Here is a 22,901-nt window from a genome sequence, read left to right as displayed (position 1 = left end):
TTTTTTTGAGACAAAGTCTCACTCTGTCACCCAGGCTGGAGTGCAGTGGCATGATCTCAGCTCACCGCAACCTCGGCCTCCTTGGTTCAACAAGTGATTCTCTGCCTCAGCCTCCCAAGTAGCTGGGATTACAGGCATATGCCACCACACCTGACTAATTGTGTATTTTTAGTACAGATGGGGTTTCTCCATGTTGGTCAGGCTGGTCTCGAATTCCCGACCTCAGGTGATCCACCCACCTCAGTTTCCCAAGGTGTTGGGATTACAGGTGTGAGCCATCACGCCCAACAGTATTTTCTTTAATAAGTAATCTCCTGGGCTGGGCACGGTGGCTCACGCCTGTAATTCCAGCACTTTGGGAGACTGAGGTGGGCAGATCACAAGGTCAGGAGTTCGAGGTCAGCCTGACCAACACGGTGAAACCTTGTCACTACTAAAAATACAAAAATTAGCCAGCCATGGTGGCGCGTACCTGTAATCCCAGCTACTCGGGGACTAAGGCAGGAGAATCACTTGAACCTAGGAGGTGGAGGTTGCGGTGAGCCGAGACTGCACCACTGCACTCCAAGCTGGGTGACATAGTGAGACTTCATCTCAAAAAAAAAAAAAAAAAAAGAAGTAATCTCCCTACTATCCTAGGCTACCTCACCCTCTTACAGATTTGATTAATCAGGATTCTATTAATGAACTTACATCCTGCCTATGTAAAATAATACAGTACCAACCTCAAGGGCTGGGACATCTAGATATTCCCTTCTTCCCTCACTGCTGTTCACTCCTCCACTTGCCTGCTTAATTTATAAAGCCTATATATCCATCATTAATCAGCAACAGCTGGAACTTTAGACCGCACTGCTAGAGGATGATGAAGAATATGTGTATACTTTAAAAAATCCTGGTTGGAAATGTCACAGAGATCCTAGTTGCACACCGTATATCCACTTCCACAGAGTCGTTAAGCTCTATCCTTGGATTAAGCTGGATCACAGGAGGAATATGTGCTGTCACTGGCCACAGTGTCTTCCTATAAAGACAAAAGACTCCCCTTCTTCCAGGTAGACCCTGCCTCCTACCATGGTACATGATTTGGTGAGAGGAACCAGGACTGGATTGCAATTTCTATTTACCCCATGAGCCTAGTACACTGTTCAATCTTGATAACTGTCCACGACAGCCATGATTTTTGTGCTTAGAAGGCATTAACTTAGTCTCCTGAAGAAATCCTGTCACTAAGTCATGCTTCACCTCTAAACTTTTTCTGTCCTCCTATCTCTCCAGCTATATTTGTTGAGGGTCTTAGTGGACCAATGTTCACAGCTTTTTGGATTTCATGGACCAGTTAAATTCCTAAAGAAAATGGTTTTCGGGAACTGACATAGGGTTGCCAAGTTTTATTTGGAAAAAAAAAAAAAAAAGGGCCTAAAGTGTGCAATTTAGTAAGCATAGTAATTTCAAAATAAAAGCCAATATTTCTGGAGAAATAAAAGCTGTTTACCTAAATCCATATTTTTCCTTTGATAAAGTAAAGCTTAATCAGTGCATTGAGATGTGGCTAACCTAGCTGTCACTGTCTGCCTTTCTAGCATCCACTGGGCCACAGTCTTCCAAGGTACACCAGTTGTCTGCAGGTTCTCCAGCCTACCCCATCACTTCTCTTAGTCTCTGAACCTGGGTGATGCCTTTTAATCTTTCAGGTCTCTGACTGGGGAGTCAAGGAAGGATTCTAAGCCAGAGACATTTAAGCAAATTTAGGAACTGTTACTTTTCCATAAATGATACAAAAGCAAAGCATAATTAGTTATATATCAATAGATTTAATATTTATCATGCCTACCAGACTGTGAGCTTCATGAGAACAGCATTCATGCCTATATAGTTTTGCCTCTGGCACCTGACCCAGTATCTGGCCACCTTAGTACTTGTTTTTAACCAGAGGAACTTTTTCCTTTCTTTCTGAATATTAAAGATTTTATAATTTGTTTCTCACCTTGCCCTGTTTCCAAGAATCTTAGACACAGGATTATACTTTATCACAGCAACTATGTTGACTTTTCTGGCTGGAATATTTACTCTTTCCTCTTTCATCTTTTTTTTTCATTTTTTTTTTTTTTTTTTTACTGTTTGTCATAAGCTGTTTCAAATTTCGAAAGATGTAGGGTGTAAATAAATAAATAAAAGCCTTCTAATGCAATAGCTCACCTGTTCCTGAAATAAAATGCTGACATTTCAAATGTTCTTTATTGTAAAGGTTAGATGACTAAATATATTCCTTTTCTGCTACCTTAGATTACCCAAATAAACATCCAGCACATATAAACCACACAAATAGATCAGGCTTGTGAAGGAGGTAGATGTTTGAAAAATCAAGGTAAAAGAAAACGCAAGGTATAGCATTCTAGTTTAAAAACAAACAACCATAAGAAAACCACCACATATACTTCTATTTATGCTTATTATATGCCCTTTTAAAATACCAAGAAAAGCCAGCTGCCAGCTGGGGTGCTTTCCAAAGATTTTGAACAAGCATCACGACTCTCTTCTCCCATGAGGCTTCTATAGGTCTGCTCTTAACATCCTAAATGGATTAGAGTAGCTATCTCTAGTTTGGTAAATAATACTTAAAACTTGGCCAAGCATCAGTCAAGCTTCAAATTCTGATTATTTTCTAATAAAGAGGACTTAGTACAAAATATACGGAAGGCAATATATCCTAATTGGCTTAATGACTCCTTTAAGACATATATCACCTGCAATGATAGGGTAATTGCTCTGAGAAAGTACACTGACATGGACCCTGGATACACATTAGGCTATAAGAGACTGTATTCCCCATTCTATGGAATGGGAACCATCTTGGTCATATCTGAGGATTCTCTGATAGCTGAAGTTCTCGTCTGCAAAGCTGCAGGGCTCAATCAGCAGGTACAGCACGTTTATGGAGCACCCAGGGCTCAGCTCTGAACTCAAGGCTCTTCTAAGGGCAGAGAGGCAAGAGAATGCACCCCTGGCACACGCTTGCTGAGCCCTCTTGACTTTAATTTCACAGGGTGAGAACCTCTGATAAAATGTTTAACGTGGGTACAAAAGCACCATTTGCCACCCATCTGGGAAAATAAGGGTGTTTGTTCTTCCGAAGAGCTGAAAAGAAGTTTTGGCCCCGAGCTTGATATCTTGCTTAGTAGGCACAGCAAACTTTCTAGTCAGATAAGTAGGGGAAAAAATCCCCATTCAGAGTGGCAGGCTTCTTCCACAGTGGTGACACCTGAGCCTCGGGGTCAACTCCGTGGGTGTTTTAGCAGGAAGCAGCGAGAGCGTGGGCCAGGCTTGGCTTTGACTTATGGCTCCAAAATTTACAAATGAGATGACTCATAATATGATCATCTTTCAGCTGTTTCCTCCCTTGTGAAATGGAGGTTCAAGGTGGCAGTGGATAAAAATAATGTATTTCATCCTCACATCAACCGATGAAGTAAAATGCCTGGCTCTATAATAGGTACACAAACATTTGTTCACATCCTACCACCGTCTCCTCACCCTCCCCCGTCTTTTCAGCTGTCCTTTTGACCGGGGAGGTTGCAGGTGACATGGAGAGAAGAGCCGTGGTGTGGCCAGGCCCATCCCTGAGGCATCTGGGGTCAGGAAAACCCCTCCCCATCCCTGCCAACCTTCCTCACTGCCCAACGATATTCTTATCCTATTTAAAAATTGGGAAGCAATTAATTTCGACAACTTCAAGAACAGATTCAAAAGGGGAAGGAATCCACAAAATGGAAAAAAGGTCAGCCTAAGGATGTAGGAGTAGGAAAAGTTTTTTTTTTTTTTAAGAGACAGTATAGGATCATGGATTTGCTTTGCTCCTGCTGACAAGAGTAGGTGCTCACAAGAATATGGAATGCAGTGCTACAGTTGTTCCCCCAATCTCCTCCATCTCTTTCTCCTTTGACCTCTTTCTCTGTATCAAGTATTCATAGGCACAACTCTTAGTACAACAGATTGCCAGTTTGCTAGTGTTCGTGTGCACAAAGATAAAAAAAAATCAATCTGAACTCCACATAGCAGAAGTAAAGGTATATACAATTATGCAGCATCACGGTGTGTCCTTGAGTTAACGCTAGGAATGATGGAACTCAGAAGAGAAAGTCATACCTCCTCTCTGAATTGACTGTAGTCCCTAAAGATAATTAAATTGTGCATTTTAAATTAAGAAGGATTTAGTTGGGGTCTGGAGATAAAAAGGAGGGGCTCTGATGAAGTCATCATAACCCTGAAAGACATATGCTCAGAGTTCAGTTCCTGAACACTCTTGGTTTCGATTTCCACACTGGTAAGTTAGGACTGACTTGCCCAAGGTCACAGAGGTTAATGTCTATGTGGCAAAGAGTCAGACCTTACTCCAGATCCAGTCTTTTCAGTACCCCATGGGTATAACTACAGGTAAGGTCCATACAGGACACCTGTTGTGAAGTAGGACTTCAACCTACTTGGTCCACCTCTTACTCCAGCCACACTGTAGCAGTCAGTTCTGTGAAGGTTTTAACCAGGCAGCTACAGGGGCAGTCAGTGGCACTTTGCCTTGATGCTGCACCACTGCCCAAAGAGCTCTGAAGCGGAGATTGAGAGCGCCACAGGAATGCTCTCAGCACCCTCACAACACATGCACACACAACCCAGAAACAGAGGAGGTAGCATCCGTGGGGGCTCTGGAGAGGGTGAATGAATGCTTCCACTCCTTGCCTTGTTGAATGGTTCTGAAACATATTTCCTAATGTTCTGCAGAAAATCCCCCAGGATTGAGCATAGCTCCCAATGGTCAGGATCCAATCGATAACACATCTGCGTTGACCTTCCCTCATTGCTGGTTTCACTCCCCCTGAATCACAGTAGTCCTGCCCGTGGGTATCACAAGACTGCCCACATCAGCCTTTTTCCAAAAGAAAGAATTGTGCATGACTCAAGCCTGAGAAAAACTGTCTTTATATAATTATCTCACAGAATGTATATTTCTAGTCTTAGAACAGACTTGCATTTCTAACTACCCCACAGGTACTGATACTCTTGAAAACTCTCGGAATGCCACACTACACTGGTCAGAAGTACAGGATCATCCTTTTGCCATGAAAACTAGCCTCTCTAGACCTTAATTTTGGTAAACCACTTTTCGCCTTAATTTCAAAACGTTGAGTCCTCCCACAACTGTTCGTTCCTCAAGAATGTTCAGCTGTTACGTTTTTTTTAGTTTTGTCATCACTATATTGAAGCTGTGTTCACAACCTCCATTTCCCCATCTCACCAGATTAAACAGATTTTCTCCATTCCCTCTGTAAAATATACTCTCAGTTCAGGTTCCCTTGAGGCAGAGCCAGAAATGGTGATTATCATGCAGTGGAATTACTGAGGGTGAGCTTTCAGGAGAAAACTGTAAGGAATCAAGGAAGTAAGACAGAGAAAGGGAAGATGCCAAGCAAAAAATGAGCTTGGCTGAGGTCTGGTCTCTATCTCGTAGCATGAGGAGCACTGGAACCTGAGTGACACCACAGATTTGCTCACCCTTGCCGCAAGGGGCCAGCTTGTCCTCAAATCAGTCTGTCACTGGGCATGGGCCACCCCCGGGGAAACATCATAGCTTCCCAGGCATCTCTGGGCAAAGGTAAGTCTCTGGAAAAGAGTGCATCCAAAAGTCATTAGCAGCCAGCACTCACAGCAGCTGGAGTTTGGGTGCACCTGCCTAGAAAAGGGGATCTGGGCAGGACATCAACAGGTCCTGCTATTCATACTGATCCCCATCCCTTAACATAGCTAGCAGTCTACAAGGTCCAGCCAGGGACCAGAAACACCACAGGTTTTTGATAAAGAAGAAATGTATTATCTTACAGAAACTTGGCCATGTGGGTGATGGCTGGGAAGCAATAGGGGTGAGTGAAGCAATCCAGAAATTAGCAGTAACAAAGAAGCTGCTACAACCCACAAGGCTGGAGGGACAACACAAGAAGGTACTGTTGGCAGTCAGTATTGTCTGGGGGGATTTAGAGCCACTAAGAGGATGCAGAAGAGAGGCAGCCTCTGCCAGGACACCTCAAGAAGTGAGAATGGTGAGTGGGAGGAACGTGGCTTCTTCCCTCCCCTCTCCTCCAGCCCTCCCGTTTTCTGCCTGTGCCTGCCACTGGCCGAACATACACAGAAGCCAGAGGGAAAGGCAGTCTGGGAAATGTGGTTTCTTGCAATGTGGCAGAAAAGAGAACAAGAACTGATAAGCAGGCACTGACACACCGCTACAGTACATCTGCACACTTCTGTTCATACCAAGTGAGTGATATGCTTACCAAAACAGCTGTGTTTTGTCCATTTTCTCTGCTATTATGTAGAGTAGACTAGTTTGGGGACATAGACATCTCTTTAGATTAAAATAGAAGTAATCAAATCTATGTCAGGCCCTAGTTACTGCAATCAAATGTGTACATACCATGTGTGGTTTCTCTAGCTCAGTTTCTAGTTCTCAACTATGGAAAAGACCAATCTTGAAAGCTACACTCTTTCTCGTGCCCAATACCCAACCTTAAATCTAGGAAAAGGGATAAGCTTTTTCTAGAGCTTCGCTCTAGAAAAGTTGGAGGATTTTTGAAGGTAGTATCAAGAATCCAGCTCATTTCATCCATAATTTTGGCACAGGCTGATTTACCAGGATGCTCTTCTCACTTAAATTTCCATGTTCTCCTTCTTATATCTGGGTAAATAATACCTAATGCTTGATATTACACAATGTTTTCAAAATGTTAGCCATCACTTTAAATATTTCACTGTGCGCTAAATAAGTAAGCATCAAACATAGGTCCAAATTTAGTTGGCATATTTACATGTATCTTTAATTATTATTTGTCAAGTTGTGCCAGTACTTGGGATTACTCAAGAGGCAGTTTAGACAAAGGCCATCCCAAGGGGCTTAACAAAATGATTACAGGCTTATTAGAAAACACAGAAAGACAAGCTTCGCAGGCATTGTTCTCCACAACTTGCAAATCACACTGCTGAAAAAAGACCGTAAGTTTGTTATGAGTAGAACAATTTCTAATACCTAAGTACCTATGCTACATACAGACACATTCCCCTATTTACACTTGGTAAAGTGAGAAACAACAGATTTCTGCAAATGTTCTTAATTCTGTATTTCTTTAAAACAACATGGAGGGTCTATAAGTTATAACCCTTTACCAGATTTATAGTGCATTTTGGTGAATGGTAAAAGCTTATGCAAAAAATAGTATTTTTGTGTAGGAATATCTGCATACATTTGCCAAAACTTCATTTGTGCTAAAGATGATGACTGAATATGTCTTTTAAATGTTGTATTAAAAATTTTCTGTTCAAGGAATTTATACACATAGAGTAAAATATAGTATAGCAAGTACTCACATCTTCCCCAAATCCAATTCTCAATGGTCTCTCAAGCTTTCAAATCAGCCTTGAGATGCACCAGAAGGGCATCCAGTTCTATAAGTGCTGAGATGAGAAATCAAATCCATAATCATAACAAACAAGCACATTTATTCTCACTGCCAATGTGGATGTGGGATGCAGTTCATTTTCAGTGATTAATGACTTGTGAGAATCAGAATTCAGATCATTATACTATGAACATTTCTCTTGATAATCCAAATGAATTACTCTGACTTGCCAAGAAATTTCAAAAAAATTAACAATTAAACCAGCTGACTTTTTCCAATAAGAGGGGAACAATATGTCATTAACCTCTACAGAATATGATGGATGAAAATAACACAAACATATTAACAGATATTTTTGATGAATTTTGAATTCTTTGGGTATTTTTCCCCTGAAGGTAATATGTAAAATGTATAATTGCTTTTTATTCATGTAAGACTTATTTTTGCTATAAATATCAAAACTGGGACTAACATAACATCTTTTATTAATTTAGCCTAAAATTTCTCTCTGGAAAAATATTTTTTCTCTGATCTAGAATAAATATAAGCGGTATAAGAATACAAATTTGAGGAGTCATGAAGAGGAGAAAGAAAGTGCTAATTTTTAAAAAGTAGGGGTATGTCAAAAGGACACAGGCATCAACTTCAAAGAGCCCGTAATGACCAAAGCTAGAAACTTTAAGCAACAAAATAAATTATAATATTGGATTATAACCAAAAGAATAAAAAATCCATGTATTATAAATAATCCACTAATGTGCATTAATGGTTGAATGCATACCTTTTTTCCACACCAAATAATTTCAAATAATATATATACACATACTACCTGCCTCCAAGAGGTGGCGCAACTTAATTCCCCTCCCCTTGAGTGTGGGCTGGATTTAGTCATTCAGTTCCAACAACCAGAGAATGGGTGAAAAAATAGTAATTTTATAATGGAAAACCCTGACAGACATTACTTTAACCACGTGATTGAGATTAACATTATCAGTAAGTCATGTTGCCATTATGTATCCCTACATGTGATAACGGCACTACACCTGTGTAGTACTCTGCCACAAAACCCACAACCCCAGTCTAATAATGAGAAAAACATAAGACAAAGTCAAATTGAAGACAGTCTACAAATTACCTAACCATTATACCTCAAAACTGTCAAGGTCACAAAAAAACAAAAAAGGAGAAACTTGCAGTTTGGAGAAGACTAAGAAGGCCTAACTGGTACCAAAGCTATCCTAAGCAAAAAGAACAAAACTGGAGGAATCACATTACCTGATTTCAAATTATGCTACAGAGCTATAATAGTCAAAACAGTATGGTACTTGCATAAAAACAGACACATAGACCAGTGGAACAGAATAGAGAACCCAGAAACAAATCTACACATGTACAGCAAATTCATTTTCAACAAAGTTACCAAGAATAGTCACTGGGGAAAAGATAGTCTCTTCAATATATGGTGCTTGCAAACTGGATATCCATATGCAGAAGACTGAAACTAGAACCCTATCTCTTGCCATATACAAAAATCAAATAAAAGTGGATTGAAGACTTAAATCTAAGACCTCAAACAATGAAATGACTACAAGAAACACTGGGGAAATTCTCCAGGACATTGGTCTGGGGAAAAATTTCTTGAGTAATACCCCACAAGCACAGGCAACCAAAGCAAAAATGGACAAATGGGATCACATCAAGTTAAAAAGCTTCTGCATAGCAAAAGAAACAATCAACAAAGTGAAGAGACAACCCACAGAATGGGAGAAAATATTTGCAAACTACCCCTCTGACAAGGGATTCATCACCAGACTATATAAGGAGCTCAAACAACTTTATAGGAAAAAATCTAATAATCCAATTTTTAAAAATGGGCAAAAGATTTGAATAGACCTATCTCAGAAGATGTACAAATGGCAAACAGGCATATGAAAAGGTGCTCAACATCTCTGATCAGAGAAATGCAAATCAAAATTATAATGAGATATCATCTCATCCCCATTAAAATGGCTTCTATCCAAAAGACAGGCAATAACAAATGCTGGCAAGGATGTGGAGAAAAGGGAACCCTCATACCTTGTTGGTGGGAATCTAAATTAGTACACCACTATGAAGAAAAGTTTGGAGGTTCCTAAAAAAAAAAAAAATTGAACTACTGTATGATCCAGCAATCCCACTGCTGGGTATATACCCAAGAGGAAGGAAATCAGTATATCAAAGAGATATTTGCCCTCCTATGTTTGTTACAGCACTGTTTATAATAGCTAAGATTTGGAAGCAACATAAGTGTCCATCAACAGATAAATGGATAGAAGAAAATGTATGTATACACAGTGGAGTACTATTCAGCCATAAAAAAGAATGAGATCCAATTAGTTGCAACGACAGGGATGGAGCTGGAGATTATTATGTTAAGTGAAATAAGCCAGGCACAGAAAGACATACATCACATGTTCTCATTCATTTGTGGGATCTAAAAATCAAAACCATTAAACTCATGGGCCTAGAGAGTAGAAGGGTTGTTACCAGAGGCTGGGAAAGGTAGTGGTTGTGGGGAAGGTGGGGATGGTTAATGGGTACAAAAAATAGTTAGAATGAACAAGACCTATTATGTGATAGCACAACAGAGTGACTATAGTCAGTAACATAAATGTAAATTTTAAAATAATTTAAACAGTGTAATTGAATTATTTGTAATTCAAAGGACAAATGCTTAATAGGATGGATACCCCATTCTCCATGATGTGCTTATTTTACACTGCATGCATGTATTAAAACATTTCATGTATCTCATACATATATATAACTGTTATGTACCCACAAAAATTAAAATTGAAAATAAAAAAATAAAAGACCTAACTACTAAATGCATTGTGGTATTCTGGATTGGATCCTGAAATAGAAAAAGGAAGTTACTGGAAAAACTGGTGACCTTCAAATAGAATCTATAGTTTAGTTAGTAGTATTGTACCATGCTAATTTCTTAAGTTTTGACAAATGAACCATATATATAAGATGTTAACATAGGGGAAGCTGGGCAAAAGTTAACAAGAACTCTTTTTCTGTTTTTGAGACAGAGTTTCACTCATATTGCCTAGGCTGAAGTGCAGTGGCACCATCGTGGCTGACTGCAACCTCCTCCTTCCGGTTTCAAGGGATTCTTCTGCCTCAGCCTCCTGAGTAGCTGGGATTACAGGTGGCTGCCACCATGCCCAGCTAATTTTTGTATTTTTAGTAGAGATGGGGTTTCACCATGTTGATCAGGCTGGTCTTGAACTCCTGACCTCATGATCCACCTGCCTCGGCCTCCCAAAGTACTAGGATTACAGGTGTGAGCCACCACGCACAGCCAACAAGAACTCTTATAATACCTTCACAACTTTTCTGTAACTCTGAAATTATTCTAAAATAAAAATGGTTTATTACTCAGAACCAAATGAAAAAGCACAATGTATGCAAAGAAGTAGAATACAATAAAAGCAGTCTTAAGGAGAATTGAGTCAAACATTTGTATTAAAAAAGAATAAAGGTAAGCATATATTAAAAAAGTATGAAATCTAAGTTAGAAAAAAATTTTTAAAAAGGGCTGGGCATGGTGGCTCATACCTGTAATCCCAGCACTTTGGGAGGCTGAGGCAGGCGGATCACCTGAGGTCAGGAGTTCAAGACCAGCCTGACCAACATGGTGAAACCCCATCTTTACTAAAAACACAAAAGTTAGCCGGGCATGGTGGTGGGTGCCTGCACATACTTGGGAGGCTGAGGCAGGAGAATTGCTTGAACCCGGGAGGTGGAGGTTATAGTGAGCTGAGGTCACGCCATTGCACTCCAGTCGAGGCGACAGGGCAAGACTCTGTCTCCAAAAAAGAAAGAAAAAATTCATAAAAGTAGCAGGAAAATATAATAGTGGAATAAAATAGAAAAAAATTTATGTATATACAATGGAAAAAGTTAAAGTCAAAAATCGATTAGCAAGACTACAAATTGACAATAGACAAACTTCTGGCAAAATTAAGTTAGAAAATGTAGTATGATTAAAAAAAGTTGACATAACTACAGATAAAGCAGAGATGTGAAAAGATAATATTATCAGAAACATTCTGCCAGATAGATTTAAAAACAGTTTTCTAAGAATCTTTCCTTAACTGAGATAAACACAAAATATAAATCTTAAAGAGTTCTATAATTATTAAAGAAATTGGACAGCGGTTTAAAACCCTCACACACACACACAGAGGGAGAGAGAGGGAGAACTCGAGCGGGCCCAGATGGTTTTCCAGACACATTCTACCAAACTTCAAGGACAGTATTATTTAAACCCAGACAAAGACTGTATGAGGACAGAGATAATCTATTTCACTCAGGAAAAGAGATATGAAAATCTGGACAAAATGTCGTAAACCAAATCTAACAATATTAAAACAGATAACATATTATCACTGTGCTGATCATGTCCTCCAAGAAGCAGACACCAAGATGGGACACGATGTTCAAGGGATAGCAGTGAGGAAAATTCCTGTGAAGGATAGAGGGGGAAAGCAGAAGTCAGGAGAACCTTCCAACTGTGATGTTAAAGGAGAGAGGAAGGGCGGAAATGGAGTGAAAGGAACATCAGGCTTGCCGCAGTTCTAAGAAAGTTTTGTCAGATGAGTGGGGAGCCCTTGCACCAAAGCCATCCGTTAGAGGAGTCCCTTGTTAGCCTTGCCACCGTGCTCAATCGCTGAGGGAATGAATCATCGGTGGAGCATCGGCTGAGATCAGTCATGGCCATGACACAAAGGTGGTGATGATCCAGAGAGCAGCACCTAGAGCTGCAACGGCCCACACTGCCCGCAGCAGGAGATGTGAGCCCACATTTTCATGGCTGTCAGTGACCAAGTTGGGTTTTCTCTAGGAATCCAAAGAATATTTAGCATTAGAAGATTTATAAATGTGATTTATCACATGTATCAGACCGAAGTCTTGTGTACCTCAGATTCCCTTGGCTCAAAGGTGTCACTGACCTTAACTGTCACTGTGAGGCTCTGTTGAGTCATTTGCCCTGAGAGGGCCGAGCCTTCCTCCTTGGCCACCACCCAGAGCTGAGCCAACCAGGCACATACCTGGAGTGTCTGGTCCGTCCCTCCTGATACTTCTGGAATGGAATGGAACTCTATACAGCAGGGCATGGGACTTAGCACCCTGAGCTGCTATTAAAGGGACTAGATGATGACATTGGGATATATGGAGCTGTTTATTTCCTGTGAGGTAAATTTTAACCAGCAGGAGTGACTAGATCTGGGCAGATGAATCCCCCATCTTCTTTTCTCCCATGGAGGACTTTGAGGCACAGTTTTCTATATTCCCATTCAGAAAAGTCCTTCACACTGATGAATGCTATGACCAAGCAGTAGCCAGCATGGTAATCTGTCCCTTTACAAAGCTGCCCGTCTTCCCTTGCCTTGCTTCCATTTTCCTTCTCTCTCACAGCCCTGAGTTTTTACCTCCCAAATAAAGCATAAGCATTTTAATCCTTGCTTCAGGCTCTGTTTTCTAGAAAACCCAGGTTAAAAGCATATAAAGCAGATTAGAGTTGAAAAACTAATCATCTGAATACAAGCAGAAAAAATAGATAATGTACAAAGTTATTGTAAATTCCTCATTTTGTAAATTTACTCATCATCATTGATGAGTAAAAGGCTTTAATGTGACAAAGAATATGTCTGAAAACCCTATAAAAACAGAATCTTCACTGGGGAAACATTAGAAATAGTCCCTTTAAAATCCATTATAAGGCAAGGATGCAAAATCAACCAGTAATCCTACTCAGGCAGCAAATATGACAACATATTGTGGCAATCATGAATAGTTTACTAATGTGATTATTTATACAGCTGTAGGCAGGGTTAAGTGAAACTAACAAGAATGATGCTGTACTCCCAAGACTAGTAACATGGACAAGTACCCTATCATCCTGGGCTGAAGGAACAATTCACCAAATCTAGAGAGATTAGGGATCCGCAGAACAGGCCGTTAGTAGGAAGGTGAGGCCCACTCTCAGACACAGTAAATCTGTGATGTGTTGCTGAAGCCCTGAAAGCTCTAATGTATTTGTACCGGATTGACTAGTTGTTCTTCAAAATTTCATATCCACCTAGAACCTCAGAATGGGAGACTATTTGAAAATAGGCTCTTTGTAGATGTAATTAAGGTAAAGACTGAGATGAAATCATACTGGATTAGGCTGTGTCCTAAGTCCTATGAGAGGTAGGAAAAGACACATAGATGGCGGCAGAGACTGAAATTATATTGACATAAGGCAAGGAACACCAGGAGTCGCCAGAAGTTGGCAGAGGCAAGGAAGGATTCTCCCCTAGAATCTTCAGAAGTGTGGGCCTGCCAACACCTTGATTTGGGACTTCTAGCCTTCAGAACTATGGGAGGATATGTTTTTCTTAATTTAAGCCACCATATTTGTGGCAGTTTGTTAAAGGAGCCTGAGGAAACTAATACAATGCCTAAATTTGGAGAGAAATCTTTCTTCTTTCTTTCTTGACTGGGGAGTAGTAGGAAACAAATGGGAACATCAACAATGGCATTGACATGACAATGGGAGCATAGCTTATACAATGATACATTGAACAGGGAGAAGTCACTCAAAATCCCAGTGCGTTCCCCTTTAGAACACTACACACGCGTATACACACCCCCAACTAAATGCTGTAAACACTGGAATGTGATATTCAGTAGGTCCAAAAATGAGAGTCAGTTCGATTATCTAACAAAAAGTTTATTTCCACCTCTGCCAATAACTCAGCCTAAGCAAATGAGAGAACACAACAGACCCAGCCATCAGAGTCACCTGCTGTGAGGTGGTGGCAATGGTGGTTGCAATAATGCATTATAGGTCTCAGACAAAATGAGAAAAAAAAAAAATCAAGAGCCCATCACACACCTACTGTGTCAGTACTGGTTTGATTACCTGGCTACTGACTGATCAAAATAATAAAATGGCTACATAATATACACTACAGTCCAAAAGAGATGGGGTACAGGAATGGCATGCAAATGACCAAAAAATAAAATAAAGCCCAACCTGGAATAAAACAGTTCAAAGAGCAGAAAGGAAACCTTCACTTATATTAGGTCTATACCCTCTAGAAAACATATACACAATAATTATATGTTTTATATTAGAAATTAATGCCCAGGATATGTACACAACAAAACAAGTACTCAAAAAGAAGCTAAACAAAATAATGGATGAGAAGAGGATTGTAGACATGAGGAAACAAAATATGGACTAAAATTTCCAGAGATAACTAATAAGAACGTAGAGCTAGCAAAGTACAGAAGTGATATCACTGAAAGCCGAAGTAGAGGAAGATTTGTGATATCTTGATGAATTCAGCTTAAAGAGATGAATGCACTAGATGAGGTTGAGCTATAGAACATAAATTGAATGCAATTAGATGAGGTTACATTATAGCACATCAATGGCACAGTATTAGGATAATTGATTAGGCCCCCGAAGTCAAGAACTCATCAAATCAAGGAGTTGATCCATAAATAAAATATAAGAAAACTTTTCTAAAATGAAGACAGGATTGAATCTGTTGATCTAAAGTTTCCACGTTCTAGGAAAAGTTGATACAGAAAACTCAGAACCAAGACATAACTGAATTAAGCAGTTGAATGCCAAATAAGGAGAAGAAATATTTTACTTTTTTTCCTAAACAAGCAACAAAGAGGTGGGACACGGGTGGAAAAGAAAAAGAAGATGCTTTGACTTCCCCACAGAAGACAACACAGCATACTGATTCCAGGATTTTTTTTATTTGCTGTTAGTATGTGCTGTTTTCAAGGAGAGAGCTAGCCCAGAACAGAAAAGGCAGCACCAGGAGGCATTTCTAGTAAATGCCCTCAAGGGACTTCTTTTCTCCTCTCCCTTGCTACCTCTTCCCCCTTGACTTCAGAACTGTATTGCATAATCTCTCCCGTGAGTTAGGCCTCCAACAATAAAACTAGGAAAAGGCTCACTGCAACCTCTGCCTCCCGGGTTCAAGCCATTCCCCTGCCTCAGCCTCCTGAGTAGCTGGAAGGAGAGTAAAGTAGCATTTGCTAAAGCCCAGGTAGCAAGGAAATACTAAGGATGTGTTTCCAACTTGAATTGGGGTTGGAAGAACTGAAAACTGAAATGAAATGAAAACTAATTCAAAAAAGTCAATTACTTGACTTGAAGACAGCTGAATGTCTTGGATTGTCAGAATCAAGGAATCACCACGTGGAATTTGAACCAATCAAAGTACAATTAGCAGGGGAAAATGTGGAGAGAGATGTTAGTCAATAAAGTATCTGTCTCAGCATACTGTCAGGAGAATAAGGGGTAGGAGGTTGAACCCTGGATGGTAAAATATTCACAAGTTCCAGTAATTGTGGTTTCCAGGTATTATGTTATTTCAGACCTGTTACCCAATGACTAACCCTCCTACTACAACAAAACAGAAAAATGAAATCAGATATTTTCTCTTTCAAACTCATTTATACACCATTTTAAAGTCAGACTGTTTAACCTTCATGTTAATATTCATTTCCCTACTACAAAAATCAGATCTATGTAACTCACAAGTGTACCTTCTTGTATGAATTAGATAGTGAATATAAATAGCAACACAGAAATCAAATCTAGATTGTTACTTGTCTTATTTCCTCAACTCTAGCACATCTCAACTTTCTTCTAAAATGAGAATACCAACCCAGTACCTCAGCTCAGTTACGTGGATTACCCTTTATATTGTACAGGCAGCACACAAACCACTGAGCTCATAGGCAATACTTGGTAAATGCGAGTCACTCAGATGAAACCAACTTACAAGCAGGAGAGAAACAATAGAAGAGTCAAGGTAGCCAGCAGGAAGAAGTGAAAACTAAAATGTCCTGCTTGGTTCCAAGAAGAAAGGAGGAGGCAAGATGACCTGGAGGCTGCTTGAGTTGAGGGAGAAAGGAGTAGAATCCTTAGGAGAAAAGATTACAAGAATTTGCCAAACAGATTAAAACTACCGTGGGCCACCCTCAAATTCCAAAAGGGAAAGAGAAACAAGGTAGTCTCTCAAAGTAGCCGAGGGAAGAAAACAGGAATATAAGAGACAAGGACAATTGAAATAATTGGGGGCAGGGGAGGAAAATTGTGGCGGTGAAAAAAATAAGGGGTAAGAATTGAATAGGAGTTACCTTAACAAAAAAGACTGCAAGAAGGTAACACTAGAAGAAAGCAAATGCCTCAAAAACAACAAATGTGTTTGGAATCCTCAGAAAAGTAAATAAAAGTGGGAAAATAGAACCTATACATACTTAGTATTCAGTCATCTATTTCTGCAGTTACGTCTCTGGAATTCACAGGGAAGACAAAAGAACAGTAAAAAAGAAGAGGTAAAAAGCTTTTCAAAGACAGCTTGCAGAACTATGTCAGAGCATGCAACACTAAAAGCACAAGAATGAACAAGAATTAGAAATGTAATCTACAAAGCACACTTAGGATACGTTGTTTTGCATATATAAATAAAAAGCTAAATTCAATGGGGAAAATTGGTTTGGAGGGCCTAGGTCTCCTCACACTCAAATTTTAAGGAGACTAACTCCAAGATCAGAAGACATAAATTAGAAGAGATATTTGTGCATGTATAATTCCCTCCTTTCCAGTGTGAAAGGAAATTCTCTCATTTCATTGTACTGCTATGAAATATTTCAGCTGTGTTAGAAGCTAAACGTAAATATTTGATGTCATTAGTCATTTTTGATTACTCTCAATTCCAAGATTAAAGCACATTTAGATAAATATGACAGCATTATTAAAATAAAGTGTTTGGGAATTTAGATTTCTGTTACAAGCAATAAGAGCAACATCCTGGAACAAAGGGAATCTTCTGAGAAACATAACTGAGGCTTCTGGGAGCCTCTGGCCAGGTCTACCCAGGACATATGTCACCAGGCCTCACGTCTCTGCTTTGCCTCCTGTGGGTTTACCTTATGCACAACCTTGCTTCCCTCGTGGTAACGAAGTGGCTGTAGATGTTTCAGGCCTGACATCACACACCGCTAAACTCAGATGAAAAGAACTGGAGCTTCACGAGCACTTCTTGTTAAGGAGAGAAGCTTATTTCCTGGAAGCCCCAGCAAACCATGTTTTTCCTATTATTGACTCACCTGGTTTATATTCCTAACCTACCCATCACTCTGGCTTTCCCTACCACTAACTGGTTTCTTCTAAGAGCACTATTTTAACAAATCACTTGCACCTGAATCTTTGACTCATCAACTCCTTGTGGTGAAATCCTTTCTATGAAACAAAGGCATGCAGTGAAACACTGTGGCAGGTTGTCCTTGAATTCCCTGGGCTGTTTCTTCCCACCCTGCCTCCTGTCTCTGCAAAAGCTGGTACTTCATGCTGTGAACAGGACGCTTGCTTACTCATCTTCTCACACACTGGCTCTCCCAGGTTCTGTGCTGCTTCCCCTCGACCCACCCAGCCGTCCCCTTCTATTGGTCCTTTCAAACCTCTTCCCTGTGGACTCTGAAAACGTCATTACCCAACAAACTTCCGTTACCCACAGCCTGCTCAGATTCCTGCTGCTTTCCCGCCTCAGCGGGAACTCAATTACCCCAAAGAACCGTTTCCCCATCTCCTTTTTCTTAAGAAGAGTTGCTCATTTTACCATCTTCTCGCCACACTGGAATCTGAAAATAAAGCTGGCAATCTCTTCATCCAACTGTGCTCTTTCCAAGCCATTGCTTCTGTATCTTTAGGGATTCTGTATCTCACTGTGAGAATCGACGCGTATTCCGGAGTGACCCTTGCTCCTACACGAACGGGTACCTAGGGAGTGTCAACGGTATTTAAGCTGGATGGGGCATATATGGTTGGGTTAGAGTATTATTTGTACCTTTATGGGTCTGAAATATTTAAGAAATGCTTATCACTCGGGTCATGTGAGCTTTTCTATGCCCCTTCCTCCTCTCTTATCTACTAAATTCTTACCAGCAAATCTAAAACTCTAGGAAGAAAAAGTCAAGAACTCCAAAACTAGTTACTTCTACTCCACTCAGTCTGGCATTTCCAGGATTCCTGCACTTATCACCCAGAACTTTCTGTTCCACTGCTGAACTTGCAAACTCAGAACATACTATCCCGATGGAATTCTTCATAATCTGACTACTCCTCTCCTTTCTCTCCTCCCACCAGACTAACAAGATTTCTAAGCTCTGACTCCACCAATTTCACCCTTTTCACTTATTATCTATGGTAAATATGTAGTATATTTATATAACATATTTATATATTTATGCATTATAATAGTTATATGATTATATATATATATATTTTTTTTTCTAGGTCTTTTACAAAAGTGACTTAACTTTTTGAGCCTGTTTTTAAAAATTAAGTTTATTTTCCTTGTTGCCAAGTTGATAAAACTACAGAGCTACTAGCTTTGCATGAATGTAATTAGATTAGGAATATAATTTGTCAATTTGTAAATAGAAATATTATCAAAGTCAGTTACATTAATTTTGTGTAACTGACAGGACATTGTAGTGATTGCAGTTAAGGAATATAGAGTATGGGACAGAAAGAAAAGGCAAAAGGTTTTTACCTTCAGAAGTTGTTCTCAGTGATGCCTCTAATCTAGGTTAAATTAGATAGAAAGGATCTCATTTTTCAAAGGTGGTGTCTAGGACAGACTTGGATAGCCATGGAGAAGACATCCCACCTGAAACAGAAGTATTAAAGCAAGGAAGCTGCAAATGTACATTTGCCTATCTCTGGTTTGTATCTTAATCTCTTATCACTTGGGAATTAGTGGTTTGAACTCTAAATGGTAAGGAGCAATATGCAATGTCAGACTATAAGATTCCAAGATCAAGGACTGAGGAAAAAACCAGCCCCCATTCCTTACTCAATTTTAAAATGAGCCTCTAAGGAGATATTTAACAGTTTTTACAGAGAGAAAAATGTCTGAATCTGCAGTTATAAGAAGCTGCACCTGCTAACTGCATTCTAGTCTCCAACAGAAAAAGATGCAATACAGTACATTATCTCCGAGACCTGCTGGAAATGAATATCCAGAGAAAAGTGAGCTTCTAAGGGTGAAGCCTATGCTGAAGAAAGAGAAATACGCATTTTACTGAAGATGGTGCAGTAAAAGAGGCCTGCAAATACCTACTGGGAACTTTTGTTGGGGCTAAATTAGAAGGATCTTGAACACATAAACACCACAACTGAATATCAAGGAAAGGTGTGTACATTTTATAAAGATAGTATTGTGTTAGAAAGGAGAACCTAAAGTTATAGTAAGCCAGAATAGCTGAATTTTTCTGGTGGCATATGTTTATAGCCCCAGTTAAATGGAATGAACTTGGATCCTCATTTTCTTTTCTATGAGAGTCAGGTCAGAGTCCTAGGGAGGGAATACCTAATAGCTAATCTCATCTGACAGAAGAATAAGGAAGAAGGAATTTGTCTTGAGTAGGCAATTGCTCTTCCCAGAAATTAAGTCAGGAAGCAACTGGCTCTCAGATAGTCCCTGGGTGGCTGCTATGTAGATGCTTGGAAAAGGCGTATTCATTCCTACTAGGCAGGGGAAAAGTTTGCATGCCTGCAGTCAGAAGTCAGTTAGACATTCAAAGCCTCAAAGAGGATGCTGGTTATGTAACTCAGAACAAACTCTCTACTCCTAGGCAAGTCTCTGGGAATTTAGAGTTGACATGACAACCTCAGGAGGAAAAACACCTTGTTTAGTGTCTTACTACGTGACCTACACCGGTTACTGACCAGAGCAAGGAGGAGCCACCCAGGATCACTGGTTAATGATCAAAATATTCAGGTATGGTCTATCTTAAGCACCTGGAGGAAAACTCAACACAGGAATTGGTTTCTTTCTCAGCTCAGGCCAACTGATAGAACATGCTGGTGGGCCACACGCCAAAAGTAGGCAAAGCCTTCATTCACAGATTTATTGAAGAGCCACCAAACTTTCAGGCTACTCAATATGATTATATAGGAAATTATTTGACTTTTACATCTATATTCTGAAATAATATTTATTAATCACTTTCTACATACCAGGCACTTTGCTAAACACTTTGATAAATTTCATTTAATCTTCACAGCAATCCTAGTCTACCCCCATTTTACAGATTAGGAAACTGGCTCTGAGAAAAATATGCAACTGGTTAAAATGATGAAGCAGGCAAACGCACCAAGGATTACTTGACTCTAGAGACTGTGATCTTGACCACTACACGTTATTACATCTTTTGATTAAAATATGCTTATAAATGGGATATGACACCAATTTACCATTCTGGACAGAAATTATTTCCTCCAAGTTTCTAGGAAATAGGGAAGCTCAAGTTTGTTTTGTCAGGTACCAGTAACACAAAAAAAAACCTAAATTACCTGTTTATACTTTTTTCTATTGTCCAAAGTCCCAAACAATAGAAACCCAGTGAGAATTGAATCTTAACTTTTTGAATCTTGTTTTAGGCATTGAAAATGACATAAACTTAATGATTCTCCCTTGAGACAGTAGAAATAACTAAGAGACTTCTAAGTTTCTTGTATTAGAATTCAAAGATCACAATTCTTCTGCTAGATAACCACCACTATGGTCCTTTTGTTTCCACCACAGAATGGAAAGCAGTGCATCTTGGAGCAGCTAATAAGCCTCTGTAGTGTAATTAGATGAACAATTACAAGTAAGAATATACCCTCAGAGATTTATTTAAAGTTCTCAGATAATTTTCAAAACAAACATTGCTCATCCCTCCTTCACTGTCTTACCAGAATGTTAGGCATTTTCCTCATTTTTGCTAAGTTCTTTTATTTGAAATATATCAGCATGTCCCTTCAAGACAACCTTTTACTAAATATTTGTTTGTGCATATGCACAATACATAGTATATGCACTAAGTCAATTTAAAAGATCAGTCACTAATTTTTTCCTAACAGGAAAATAAAAACCACCCATATTTGATTTATTCATGCCCACTTTTAAGTTCTAGGTAAAAACAACTTAGAAAGAAATCCTTACCTTACTTAGAAATTCACACCATCTAGTCAAATGCTAAGTAGTCCATAAGAATAAACATTGAATTCAGCTCTGAGTTTCTCAGAGAGTAAAGTCTAAGGTACGTTTGATTAGTTACCTATGACAGACCAAGGAAATCATGTCATCACCAAGGACTCCCTCCTTCAAACTAAGCCCCACCCAGATCTGAGTCAGTACAGATCTGAAAAGTCCAGGAATTAAAAGATGCAGTTTCAGATAATATATTGAAACAGCTAAGCATTGAGCTGTAGGAGCAGTGGACTCTGGTTTCCATGCTATGGTGTCAGCTTCACTATCAACATGATGCAGGCAACCTCCTGAGTTGGGACTGCCTGTGACCTGTCTAGCTTGCTGCAGAGTTGTAAAGAAAGTTGTGTAACTGGTTGCACTGGGTGCCGATAGTTCTGTGGGAAAGAACCACAATCCTACACAAAGTTCATCTGCACCTACAATTCCCATTACAGTTCTGGTCGCTGGAACACCCAAGCTTAAACTCAGCGTCAGAGAAATAAAGACCTCTCTGAATTCCACATGGAGGGTTAGGCGGTGCCCAGTCTCTATGCTGTCATATCACTTAATCTTGCTCTCCCTCAGTGTCACATGCATGGCATGCATGCACATACAACAGATGCTAGGAGTCATGCTTTACTCACTGTTGTATCCCAAACAACTACCACTTACTTACTAGCACATAGTAGCTGGTCAATATCTGTTGAGTTCATGGGAGCAAAAGTTACAAAGTGAAGGAAAAAGTAGCTTAGGAGCACAATAAACAGGACCCTTCTGTCTGGAACAAAGGATGCCATCCAAGCCTCGGCATAGCACACAAATCCCCTGATCATATAATCATAGAGCCCTGTCTAGCTTTAGAGCCTTTGGGCATTACTCACCACATCAACGTTAACCTCCTGCCACACATGGACACTCAGGGGAGAGGGCAAGGTACATTTGGGGAACTCTTTCCCTCCTCTTCCCCACATCTTCCCCTCCTCTTCCCCTCATCTTCCCCATCTCTTCCTTGACTTTCTCCTTCTCCACTCAGAGTCATCCATAGTGAGCCTTCAGCTGCCCATTGGAAACTGGGTTGAAAGCCCCAGGGCTCTTCCTAGAATTCCCAGTCACCGATGCCAACTTTTATCATTAATAAGATCTCTTATGAAATGAAATCAAAATCCAACTGGGACTTAAAAGATGCAGGCAATCCCTGCTTTCACCTCTGAATCTCCACGGTCATGTAATTAATGGTACATCACACCACTGTAATATTAGTTTAGGGAAATAGCAGAGCTCCTAAAGCATACACATAGGAAGAGCAGACTCTCATGGAATTTGAAAATAGAAGAATTACATATTTTTTGAAGATTTTTGAAGTTTTAGG

General features: G+C 39.8%; 1 protein-coding gene across 1 annotated transcript in view; it reads right to left on the bottom strand.

Moving 5' to 3' along the window:
• HHLA2 (HERV-H LTR-associating 2) overlaps window positions 1-21,558 on the bottom strand; it is an 84,875-nt gene extending 63,317 nt beyond the window's left edge. The window contains exons 1-2 of the mRNA XM_011932806.1: window positions 21,506-21,558; window positions 7,408-7,494 (exon numbers count right to left, since the gene is read on the bottom strand). The gene's annotated coding sequence lies outside the window, so the exon portion shown is untranslated. The remainder of the gene's footprint in view (window positions 1-7,407; window positions 7,495-21,505) is intronic.
• Between the last annotated feature and the right edge of the window lie 1,343 nt (window positions 21,559-22,901).

This window comes from Colobus angolensis, unplaced genomic scaffold (genome assembly GCF_000951035.1).
Source record: "Colobus angolensis palliatus isolate OR3802 unplaced genomic scaffold, Cang.pa_1.0 Scaffold98, whole genome shotgun sequence".
NCBI classification, from domain to species: Eukaryota; Metazoa; Chordata; class Mammalia; order Primates; family Cercopithecidae; genus Colobus; species Colobus angolensis.
This window is presented reverse-complemented; position numbering and strand designations above follow the sequence as displayed.